Source organism: Dama dama, chromosome X, assembly GCF_033118175.1.
Source record: "Dama dama isolate Ldn47 chromosome X, ASM3311817v1, whole genome shotgun sequence".
In the NCBI taxonomy this organism is placed as follows: Eukaryota; Metazoa; Chordata; class Mammalia; order Artiodactyla; family Cervidae; genus Dama; species Dama dama.
In genome coordinates this window covers 137,760,998-137,773,838 of record NC_083714.1, presented here as the reverse complement: position 1 = coordinate 137,773,838, position 12,841 = coordinate 137,760,998, and the positions used below count along the sequence as shown (strand labels likewise).

At 40.2% G+C, this 12,841-nt stretch overlaps 1 protein-coding gene across 1 annotated transcript in view; it reads left to right on the top strand.

Moving 5' to 3' along the window:
* Nucleotides 1–12,841, top strand: part of LOC133051872 (carbonic anhydrase 5B, mitochondrial) — a 389,751-nt gene that overhangs the window by 350,541 nt on the left and 26,369 nt on the right. The window lies entirely within an intron of this gene.

Sequence of the window (12,841 nt, the reverse complement as noted above, 5' to 3'; positions counted from 1 at the left end):
GATTCCTGTCTCCTATACAATGTCACGAACCTCCGTCCATAGTTCATCAGGCACTCTGTCTATCAGATCTAATCCCTTAAATCTATTTCTCACTTCCACTGTATAGTCATAAGGGATTTGATTTAGGTCATACATTAATGGTCTAGTGGTCTTTTCCACTTTCTTCAATTTCAGTCTGAATTTGGCAATAAGGAGTTCATGATCTGAGCCACGGTCAGCTCCAGGTCTTATTTTTCCTGACTGTATAGAGCTTCTCCATCTTTGGCTGTAAAGAATATAATCAGTCTGATTTCGGTGTTGACCATCTGGTGATGTCCATGTGTAGAGTCTTCTCTTGTGCTGTTGGAAGAGGGTGTTTGCTATGACCAGTGCATTCTCCTGGCAAAACTCTATTAGCCTTTGCCCTGCTTCATTCTGTACTCCAAGGCCAAATTTGCCTGTTACTCCAGGTGTTTCTTGACTTCCTACTTTTGAATTCCAGTCCCCTATAATGAAAAGGACATTTTTGGGGGGTGTTAGTTCTAGAAGGTCTTGTAGGTCTTCATAGAACCATTCCACTTCAGCTTCTTCAGCATTACTGGTCAGGGCATAGACTTGGATTACCGTGATTTTGGATGGTTTGCCTTGGAACGAACAGAGATCTGTTGTTTTTGAGATTGCATCCAAGTACCGCATTTTGGACTCTTTTATTGACTATGATGGCTACTCCATTTCTTCTAAGGGATTCCTGCCCACAGTAGTAGATATAATGGTCATCTGAGTTAAATTCACCCATTCCAGCCTGTCTTAGTTCTCTGATTCCTAGAATGTCGATGTTCACTCTTGTCATCTCCTGTTTGACCACTTCGAATTTGCCTTGATTCATGGACCTAACATTCCAGGTTCCTATGCAATATTGCTCTTTCTAGCATCAAACCTTGCTTATATCACCAGTCCCATCCACAACTGGGTGTTGTTTTTGTTTTGGCTCCCTCCCTTCCTTCTTTCTGGAGTTATTTCTCCACTGATCTCCAGCAGTGTATTGGGCACCTACCGACCTGGGGAGTTCATCTTTCATTGTCCTATCTTTTTACATTTTCATACTGTTCATGGGGTTCTCAAGGCAAGAATACTGAAGTGATTCCCACTCCCTTCTCCAGTGGACCACATTCTGTCAGACCTCTCCACCATGACCCGTCCGTCTTGGGTGGCCCCACACGGCATGGCTTAGTTTTATTGAGTTAGACAAGGCTGTGGTCCGTGTGATCAGATTGGCTAGTTGTCTGTGATTGTGGTTTCAGTCTGTCTGCCCTCTGATGCCCTCTCTCAGTGCCTACCGTCTTACTTGGTTTTCTCTTATCTTGGATGTGGGGTATCCTTCACAGCTGCTCCAGGAAAGCGCAGCTGCTGCTTCTTACCTTTGACGTGGGGTAGCTCCTCCCGGCCGCCACCCCTGACCTTGGACATGGGGTAGCTCCTCTCGGCCACGCTTGTGCACAGTCGCAGCCGCCCATTTGTTCAGAAAAATTATCTAAAACTTGGAAATAAGACAAAAGGATGAATATGTATCCTTTCAGTGACATACAGGAGCTTTTTCTACAGGCCCACCCAAGAATCATTTAATTCTAGAAGGAAATATACCTTTGTTTGATTTACTATTTGCTCTTGAATGAGGCCTAGCCTCTGAGAGATTATATGATAACTTCACATTTTTTTTGGTCTGATTCAGATGTAAATGAAGTGATGGAACCGAATGCCATGATCTTCGTTTTTTGAATGTTGAGTTTTAAGCCAGCTTTTTCACTCTCCTCTTTAACTTTCATCAAGAGGCTTTTTAGTTCCTCTTCACTTTGTGCCATAATAGTGGTGTCATCTGCATATCTGAGGTTATTGATATTTCTCCCAGCAATCTTGATTCCAGCTTGTGCTTCATTCAGTCCAGTCTAGCATTTTGCATGATGTACTCTGCATATAAGTTAAATAAGCATGGTGACAATATACAGCCTTGATGTACTCTTTCCCAATCTGGAAAACAGTCTGTTGTTCCATGTCCAGTTCTAACTGTTGCTTTTTGACCTGCATACAGATTTATCAGGAGGTGGGTAAGGTGGTCTGGTATTCCCATCTCTTGAAGAACTTTTCACAGTTTGTTGCGATCCACACAGTCAAAAGCTTTGGCATAGTCAATGAAACAAAAGTAGATGTTTTTTGGAATTCTCTTGTTTTTTCTATGATCCAGCGGCAATTTGATCTCTGGTTCCTCTGCCTTTTCTAAATCCATCTTGAACATCTGGAAGTTCTTGGTCCCATCATTTCATGGCAAATAGATGGGGAAACAATGGAAATAGTGACAAACTTTATTTTCTTGGGCTCCAAAATCACCGCAGGTGGTGACTGCAGCCATGAAATTAAAAGACACCTGCTTCTTAGTAGAAAAGCTATGACAAAGCTGGACAGCATATTAAAAAGCAGAGACATTACTTACTGACAAAGGTCCGTCTAGTCAAATCTCTGGTTTCTCCAGTAGTCATGTATGGATGTGAGAGTTGGACCATAAAGAAAGCTGAGTGCTGAAGAACTGATGCTTTTAAACTGTGGTGTTGAAGAAGACTGTTGAGAGTTCCTTGGATAGCAAGGAAATCAAACCAGTCAATCCTAAAGGAAATCAGTCCTGAATATTCATTGGAAGGACTGATGCTGAAGCTGAAGCTCCAATACTTTGCCTAATGCGAAGAACTGACTCATTGGAAAAGACTGATGCTGGGAAAGACTGAAGGCAAGAGGAGAAGGGGACGACAGAGGATGAGATGATTGGATGGCATCACCAACTCAATGGACATGAGTTTGATCAAACTCCAGGAATTGGTGATGGACAGGGAAGCCTGACATGCTGCAGTCCATAGGGTCGAAAAGAGTCGGACATGACTGAGTGACTGAACTGAACTGAGATGTAAGTAAATAATTCTGTCCAGTAAAATAGATGGTTACATTTTTGTTGCTCTGTAGGAGGATGTACTTTTGTATCAAATTTTATAATCTCATTCCTACATTCTTTCTTTCTGTTCTTATATATATATTCAGTCTCACACAATATTCTTTGAACATGCTTTATTTTCTGATTGAGAGAAATAATCTGTGATATGTGCTCACTTTATATAAGAGTCACGTTTTTAACGCTTAAAGTATATATTATGCAGGAGTACCGAGGCATTTGAGAAATAATTTTTAAAATAAAACTCAACATGAGAGTCTTTTTCTTCTTTAGCAAATTTGGAAGAATTAGAGGTAAATAGCCAGAGCACCTAGTCACTGATGATAGACAGTAGGTCCAAACAGTGCTGTTCTGAATGATGTAAATGTGAACATCAGAAAGATGTACTAGGACTGAGATGTTACGTGACAAAGAGCTGAACTGAGCAATTCGCCAGCCAGATGCTTCCTCCCCCACCTCCACAACCTTTAGTTTAGGTTCTTTTAACTTTAAAGTCTGTGTCAGTTTTTAATTTAAAATAGACTATTACTTGACAGTTATTTTAACCTAACAGAAACTAAGGAAAATAGATTAAGATGAAAATACTCTAGCTCTTTTATTTTGCTTTTAGTATAACTGGTAATTTTAACACTCCTGGATTCCTTTCATTGTTTGCCATGTATCCGTGGGCATACATAAAGGTTGAAAACTTACTTTGAGATACGACTTTCTTTTGCTTTGAGAGATTTGACAGTTTCTGATCATATCTTTCCTTGCAAATGTTTGGAAGAAACATTAGTGTTCCCCATAACTGAGATATGTTGGAGTTTGGGGCCTAGAACAAGTAGAATGTGGTGGTGGAAAGTGCAGGTTCACTGTGTATACTGTCTGGGTTCAAATCCCAACCCTACTATTCGCTAGATATACTCCAGTTATTTAACCTTGCTGAGCTTCAGTTTCCTCATGTGTGAAGTGGGAACAATAATAGAGGACTCAACAGAATCCTTCTGAGGTGCTCGGCATAGTGACTGGCAAATAGTAAGCATTCAGATAATGGGAGCTATTAGTATTTTGAAGATGAGAAACATGTAAATGTGCAAATCTTTCCAATTTGTATGTGGTTCACCTTTTGGGTTTCTTGTTAATTATTTCTTCTTTCTCCTTCTTACCCAGTGGCACCATAGCGAGAAATTAAGAGAATTTTAATACTCAGTAGTGTGTATCCAATAAAATTTTTTGCCCTATTTTATTGGAAAACAAACAAAAATCAGAAAGGCTAAACATTTCATATTTCTTAAGGAGAGGATTGATTACATTTCATTATTTCCCAGGAATGTATTTATATTTTTCCCCCTTGTAGACAACAATGCTCCTTCTACTAAGATATTAAGAAGAGGTGGCAAGAATACACAGAAAAACTATACAGAAAAGATCTTAATGACCCAGATAACCACGATGGTGTGATCACTCACCTAGAACCAGACATCCTGGAGTCCGAAGTCAGGTGGGCCTTAGGAAGCATCACTACGAACAAAGCTAGTGGAGGTGATGCAATTCCAGTTGAGCTATTTCAAATCCTAAAAGATGATGCTATTGAAGTGCTGCTCTCAATATGCCAGCAAATTTGGAAAACTCAGCAGTGGCCACAGGATTGGAAAAGGTCAGTGTTCATTCTAACCCCAAAGAAAGGCAATGCCAAAGAATATTCAAACTACCGCACAATTGCACTCGTCTCACACGAGTACTCACATTACTTTGCTAGTAATGCTCAAAATTGTCCAAGCGAGGCTTCAACCACATATGAACTTAGAACTTCCAGATGTTCAAGCTGGATTTAGAAAAGGCAGAGGAACCAGAGAACAAATTGCCAACATCTGTTGGCTCATCAAAAAGCAAGAGAGTTCCAGAAAAACACCTACTTCTGCTTTATTGACTATGCCAAAGCCTTTGACTGTGTGGATCACAACAAACACTGGAAAATTCTGAAAGAGATGGGAATACCAGACCACCTTATCTGCCTCCTGAGAAATCTGTATGCAGGTCAGGAAGCAACAATTAGAACCAGACATAGAACAACGGACTGGTTCCAAATAGGAAAAGGAGTACGTCAAGGCTGTATATTGTCACCCTGCTTATTTAACTTATATGCAGAGTACATCATGAGAAATGCCAGGCTGGATGAAGCACAAGCTGGAATCAAGATTTCCGGGAGAAATATCAATAACCTCAGATAGCAGATGACACCACCCTTATGGCAGAAAGTGAAGAAGAACTAAAGAGCCTCTTGATGCAGGTGAAAGAGGAGAGTGAAAAAGCTGGCTTAAAACTCAACATTCAAAAAACTGAGACCGTGGCATTCGGTCCCATTACTTCATGGCCAATAGATGGGGAAACAATGGAAATAGTGACAGACTTTATTTTGGGGGGCTCCAAAATCAGTGCAGATGGTGAATGCAGCCATGAAATTAAAAGACGCTTGCTCCTTGGAAGAAAAGCTATGACCAGCCTAGACAGCATATTAAAACACAGAGACGTTACTTTGCCGACAAAGGTCCATCTAGTCAAAGCTATGATTTTTCCAGTAGTCATGTGTGGATGTGCAAGTTGGACCATAAAGAAAGCTGAGCACCAAAGGGTTGATGCCTTTGAACTGTGGTGTTGGAGAAGACTCTTGAGAGTCCCTTGGATTGCAAGGAGATCAAACCAGTCCATCCTCCCTCCTTCAATCTTTCCCAGCACCAGGGCCTTTTCCAATGAGTCAACTCTTTACATCAGGCGGCAAAGTATTGGAGTTTCAGCTCAGCATCAGCCCTTCCAATGAATATTCAGGACTGATTTCCTTTAGGATTGACTGGTTTGATCTCCTTTGCAGTTCAAGGGACTCTCAAGAGTCTTCTCCAACACCACAGTTCAAAAACATCAATTCTTCAGTGCTCAGCCTTCTTTATGACTCAACTCTCACATCTGTACATGACTACTGGAAAAACCATAGCTTTGACTCTACTCGTCTTTGTCTGCAAAGTGATGTTTCTGCTTTTTAATACACTGTCTAGCTTTGTCATAGCTTTTCTTCCAAGGAGCAAGTGTCTTTTAATTTCACGGCTACAGTCCACAGTGATTTTGGAGCCCAAGAAAATAAAGTCTTTCACTGTTTCCCTTTTTTCCCCATCTATTTGTCATGAAGTGATGGGACCAGATGCCATGATCTTAGTTTTTTGAATGCCGAGTCTTAAGCCAGCTTTTTCACTCTCCTCTTACACCTTCATCAAGAGGCTCTTTAGTTCTTCTTTGCTTTCTGCTAGTAAGGTGGTGTCATCTGCATATCTGAGGTTATTAATATTTATCCCAACAGTCTTGATTCCAGCTTGAGCTTCATCCAGCCCAGCATTTCACATGATGTACTCCGCATATAAGTTAAATAAACAGGGTGACAACATATAGCGTTGACACACTCCTTTCTCAATTTGGAACCAATCCGTTGTTCCATGTCTTGGTTCTAACTGTTGCTTGTTGACCTGCATTCAGATTTCTCAGGAGGCAGGTAAGGTGGTCTGGTATTCCCATCTCTTTAAGAATTTTCCACACTTTCCTGTGATCTGCACAGTCAAAGGCTCTAGCATAGTCATTGAAGGAGAAGTAGATGTTTTTCTGGAATTTTCTTGCTTTTTTTTTTTCCCTATGATCCAACGGATGTTGGCAGTTTGCTCTCTGGTTCCTCTGCCTTTTCTAAATCCAGCTTGAACATCTGGAAATTCTTGATTCACATACTGTCGAAGCCTAGCTTGGAGGATTTTGACCATCAACTTGCTAGCATGTGAAGTGAGTGCAATTGTGGGGTAGTTTGAACACTCTTTGGTATTGCCTTTCTTTGATGTTAGAATGAAAACTGACCTTTTCCAATCCTGTGGCCACTGCTGAGTTTTCCAAATTTGTTGGCCTATTGAGTGCAGCACTTTAATAGCATCATCTTTTAGGATTTGAAATAGCTTAGCTGGAACTCAATGGCAACCCACTCCAGTACTCTTGCCTGGAAAATCCCATGGACGGCGGAGCCTGGTAGGCTGCAGTCCATGGGGTCGCTAAGAGTCAGACGCGACCGAGCGACTTCACTTTCACTTTTCACTTTCATACATTGGATAAGGAAATAGCGACCCACTCCAGTATCCTTGCCTGGAGAATCCCAGGGACAGAGGAGCCTAGTGGGCTGCCGTCTGTGGGGTCACACAGAGTCGGACACGACTGAAGCGACTTAGCAACAGCAGCAGCTGGAATTCCATCACCTCCACTAGCTTTGTTTGTAGTGGTGCTTCTTAAGGCCCACTTGAGTTCACACTCCAGAATGTCTGACTTTAGATGAGTGACCACACCATCGTGGTTATTTGGGTCATTAAGACATTTTTTGTACATAGTAGAGCTTACATAGTAGAGCTATGTAATTGCTCTCCAATTTTTAACAAGCAGTGCTGTGGTTGACCTATGCTTTGGTGAGAAAGTTGAACTGTATGGTCACGTGGATAAATGTGTGTGTTTCTGTGTTATAAGATGACTGGAGTCTTTCAAACATAAAAATAAATTTCAACAGGATAAAATTCTGTGGGAGAAATAGAATGGAAATATGAGATGAAGGAGAAAAGGAAATACTGTAAACATTTTTTATATCCTTAAAAAAAAGCAAATGGTGCTAGGTATCAAATGGTATTTGGACTCAGTTGGATATATTTAAATAAATGATGTCTCTGCTTTAATTGAAAATGTCCATATTTATAATGCTTTGGTAACTAACCTTTGTAAATATTTAAATTTGTGATGAAAAACTTGAGATGTCAACTTAAAAATGGGTCAGGAATGTACATGGGTTTTCAAACTCTTTTAAGTGACATGGCAGTTGAATTTTGAATATTAGGACTTGTGAACGGGAGGGATCCTGACTACTTAGTCACTTTTTAATCCTTGCACTTACTGCAGTGCCCAGAATATACAAAGTTCTCAATCTCCATCTGGGGAATGTAGATGCAAGGCCAGTGATGCACTGTGAGAGGCTGTGCACTAAAGGCCCAGGGCCACAGAGAAGACTTCATCGGGACCAGTGCACTGAACTTTCCATCCTTCCAGCTTCATTTCTTCTGTTCAGAAAATAACATTCTAGAAGGGTTACCTGATTCTGCCAATAGACTAAAATAATTTTAACGATGATAGTTGTTGTAATCATGGTATCTTACAGCAGAGAAACCCTCTATAGACATCAGTTCATTATAATCCCGGATGGGGAGTGTGGCCTTTCCTTTCTATTTTCTTGACATAGAACATTATATTAGTTTCAGGTGTATAATACAATGATTTGATACTTTTATATATTGTGAAATGGTCACCACAATGTCTAGTTACCATCCATCACCATTCATAGTTACAGAATTTTTTTCTTCTACTGAGAATTTTTAAGATCTATTCTGGAAGCAACCTAGATGCCCATCAGCAGATGAATGGATAAGGAAGCTGTGGTACATATACACCATGGAATATTACTCAGCCATTAAAAAGAATTCATTTGAACCAGTCCTAATGAGATGGATGAAGCTGGAGCCCCTTATACAGAGTGAAGTAAGCCAGAAAGATAAAGAACATTACAGCATACTAACACATATATATGGAATTTAGAAAGATGGTAACGATAACCCTATATGCAAAACAGAAAAAGAGACACAGAAATACAGAACAGACTTTTGAACTCTGTGGGAGAAGGTGAGGGTGGGATATTTCAAAATAACAGCATGTATACTATCTATGGTGAAACAGATCACCAGCCCAGGTGGGATGCATGAGACAAGTGCTCCGGCCTGGTGCACTGGGAAGACCCAGCGGATCGGGTGGAGAGGGAGGTGGGAGCGGGGATTGGGATGGGGAAGACGTGTAAATCCATGGCTGATTCATATCAATGTATGACAAAACCCACTGAAATATTGTGAAGTAATTAGCCTCCAACTAATAAAAAAAAAAAAAAAACTATTCTGCTAACAACTTTCAAATATATTCTAGAGTATTATTAACTGTGGTCACTATGCTGTATAATATACATCCCCAGGGCTTATTTATATCATAACTGAAAGTTTATACATATTGACTCTCTTCATCCATTTTGCCCACCCCCACTTTTGGCAACCACGAGTCTGTTCTCTGTGGGTTTGGTTTTTTAGATTCCATGAATAAGTGAGATCATACGGTATTTGTTATTCCCTGTCTGACCTATTTCTCTTAACATAATGCCCTCAAGGTCCATTTGTGGTGACAAATGGCAAGATTCCCTTTTTTATGGCTTAATAGTTTTCCATTGTCTTTATAGACCATATCTTTATCCATTCATTTATCAATGAACAATTAGATTGCTTCTATATCTTGTTTATTCTAGATAATGTTGCAGTGAACATAGAGGTGCAGATATCTTTTCAAGTTAGTGCTTTGGTTTTCTTCAGATAGATACCCAGAAGTGGAACTGGTTAGTTCCATTTACATTTGATACTTCTTTTTACATTTCCTTTATTTTGGTTCTCCTTGGCTATGGGCTTTCATCAGGCTGATTTCTCCACCTCGAACAATGCTACATGACTTGTGCAAGGGTTAATAACTTGGTGAAGGAGGTAAGGACTGGGGCAAGAAGGAGAGAAAAGGACTTTCCAGCTCAAGTATTCTTTACTCAAGACTGTTGTGAGTGCAGCAGGGAGTCATTGATTTTGATCCATACCAGTGACAAGTGGAATTTCCTTGTGATTCACCCATCCATCCATTCATTTAATAAACATATATTAAATGCTCGCTTTGTGCAAGATCTTCGGATGAAGTGATAAATAATACCCATAAGAACATTTCAGAAGAGGGAAACAGATCAGTAAGTAAACGCATATAAGGGAGTAGAGCCTGTTTTCACTCTACAACCTCCCAGCCTAGAGATTAAATGCTTTTACCGTTTTCATCAGAAGGTGGGAGAACACAGGCTCAGACCCTTCTCTTTCCTCAACTGCTCAAGTGAATCAAGAAGGGTCCCAGCATTCTCTAAAGGATGTGTTATTCAAACATGTAAGCCAAGGTATGGGGTAAAACTCAGTGGAATTAATGTGAGCCGGGCTCCTGGACTTTTTCCTTTTGCTTTCAAAGGTCAGCAAGTTTAACGTGGAATACATGTGGGGAAAAATGAGCTTTGGACAAGAATGAACGAAAAATTCAAATACTACCCAAGGTGGATGAAAGGAACTAGCTATGTTTTGTCTTCAAAAGGCCATATAATTGGGGTCAGGGGTTATAAGGGGCGGGCATAATATGTCTGCTAGGCTCACACTTCTGTTGAGTGGCAATTTGAATCCTAATGGCATTTAACCTGATTCAGGCAACCCTGCCTCCCAGTTCATGCCTATTATCCTGCTGTGGATTTTAACAGCATGCCCTTTTGCTCTCAAAAGTGCCCTAAGTTAGCAGTCAAATTATACTTCCATGGTAGTAACTCAAGAAGGGAAAGTCAAGCCCCATATCCATTCCCCATGGAGAAGTATGACCAAAATATGTTTGTTATTAAAATTTTTCATGTTAACATTTTGCTTCTGTGGGAAGTTGTAAATCTGCTGGAACAAACATTGTTTCTATGGGGCTTGTGTGAAGAAGCAAAGGAGACAGAAAAATGAGTTGGATAGAGGCCTGCTCCAGAAGAGAATATGGACTGACAGAGGTGACATATAAAGAATAATGTGTGCTTGAGACACTAAAGGCTTACCTCCTTGGAACTAAAATGCTGGAGCAAGAAGGGACCTGAGGCTAATCTTACATCCTCACTTTACAATTGAGGATGCTGTTTGCCCAGGTTCACATAACCTTTAGGTGTAGAAACAGGGTCTTTGTGGGGGACTGTCCCTGTTTATGACTATTATCCTGGCATACCTACTAATAGTACTTACTTATGTAGTCGCTCAGTCATGTCTGACTCTGTGGGACCCCATGGACTGTGGCCTACCAGGCTCCTTTGTTCATGGGATTTTCCAGGCAAGAGTACTAGAGTAGGTTGCCATTTCCTTCTCTAGGGTATCTTCCGAACCCAGGGATCAAACCTGGCTCTCCCACATTGCAGGCAAATGCTTTACCGTCTGAGCCACCAGGGAAGTTCCTACTAATAGTACCCCCCTTCAATTCAACAATGTCCTGATTTAGATGATAAATGATATGGTTCCTCTACTGTAGGGAGTGGGGTCTCTTGACTCTGAACAGTTTTTCTCCACTATGGCACTATTGACATTTGGCGCTAGATAGCTCTTCATTTTCAGGGGCTGTGTTCTGTGCGTTGAAGCATAGTAAGCAGAATCCCACTTGAGGCCAGTAGCAGCTTCTCTCCCAGCTGTGACATTAAAATTACCTCGAGACATTGCCAGATGTCCCCTGGGAGGCATAATCACCCTCGTTGAGAACATCTTCCCTAGACAATGACCTTGACAATAGTCAGCCAGACTTTACCAGGCTGCCACAAAATGCTAAAATATAATTTATCAAGAATACATTTATTTGCTTCTCTCTTTTTTGAACTCTTAATATGACAGCCTCAAGAAAACTATTCAAAGCAAATACTTTAATCGGAATATATTTCCAAAAAGCCCTCAAATGGAATTATTGTTTCCCATGTAAATTAATATTTTCTGTGAACAGAAACACAAAGGGTACTAAATCAGAAGTGTTGGTGAACAACTGCACAGCAGGTTAAACATCATATGAATTGCTATTTTAACCTGTTGCCCAAGTGAAAAACAAAAAAGAGAGAGGATAGTAAAATTAATTCTATAATACTTTGAACCTACTTTTAAAGTGATATTTCTGAGTATTTTTTAAAATAAATTGGAAGAGACTGTGCTGCCCCAAACTGTGAAATTGATACTCTTTTCACACACCCCGCTTTCAACACTTCCTTCTCCTATATTCTTTCCAACTTGGCATTACTATATTCAATTTTGCTGTAATGAAAAAGACTTAGCTCTTCTCAAACAAGAATAGTTTATTGAGTCAAGCAATATATACTAAGTAGTTGCATGACAGGCTGCTCCAGTGCTGGAGATGCATTGGTGATCCCTAGTCACTATCCTTGAGATGCCCAGTGTCTAATGGGAGCTCATTCATGGCTAGGTGGACATCATTGATAACATTTAGCACATGGTGGTTCTCAGACATACACACAAGCACCAAACAGCCAGCTGTAAAATGAGGGTGTGATTGTAAAGGCACCTTCAAATTCTGATCTTTTATGGTGATTTAAGCAAATCCAGGTTCTGGGTAAATCTTGCTGAAGTATCAGGATTGTCCTCTCTCTTGTTTAAATGCTAATGATACTTAGAAGACCCCACCACCAGCATCATCACCATTTTCTTCATACCTATCAGTTGGCAAGAGGGTCAAACATGTATCCACCCTTCTACTTACTGGGATTATGAAAATTAATCTAAACATGGAAGTATGTACAGAATGAAAAACTTTAAATGACATCTTGACTTGAGGACTATTATAAAGTTAAGTCCTCTCACATTCAGAGTGATTACTAGGTATTAACGATAGGAAGAAATACTTTCTTTAAAAAATTTTGATGGTTGCTTTCTCTTCACCCCCAAATTACTGGGGTTAATCTTTGATAATAAAGGGAGAGAACCTATGATTCCTTCTAGTGTGTGGAGTTGAGGGAAATTCAACATGAACATTTAGCCTACCAATGAGTTTGTAGTAGGTATTGTGTCTATTCATCTGGGTTAATGTCATGTGCAGTTAATGACTGAATAGTCTAATTGGTTCTTGATCGAGTTAACTTTAAGCTGAATAGTTGGATCTGAATCCCAATTAGAACAGTGAGTAGAAAATAACATATGTAGAAGTTTTGTG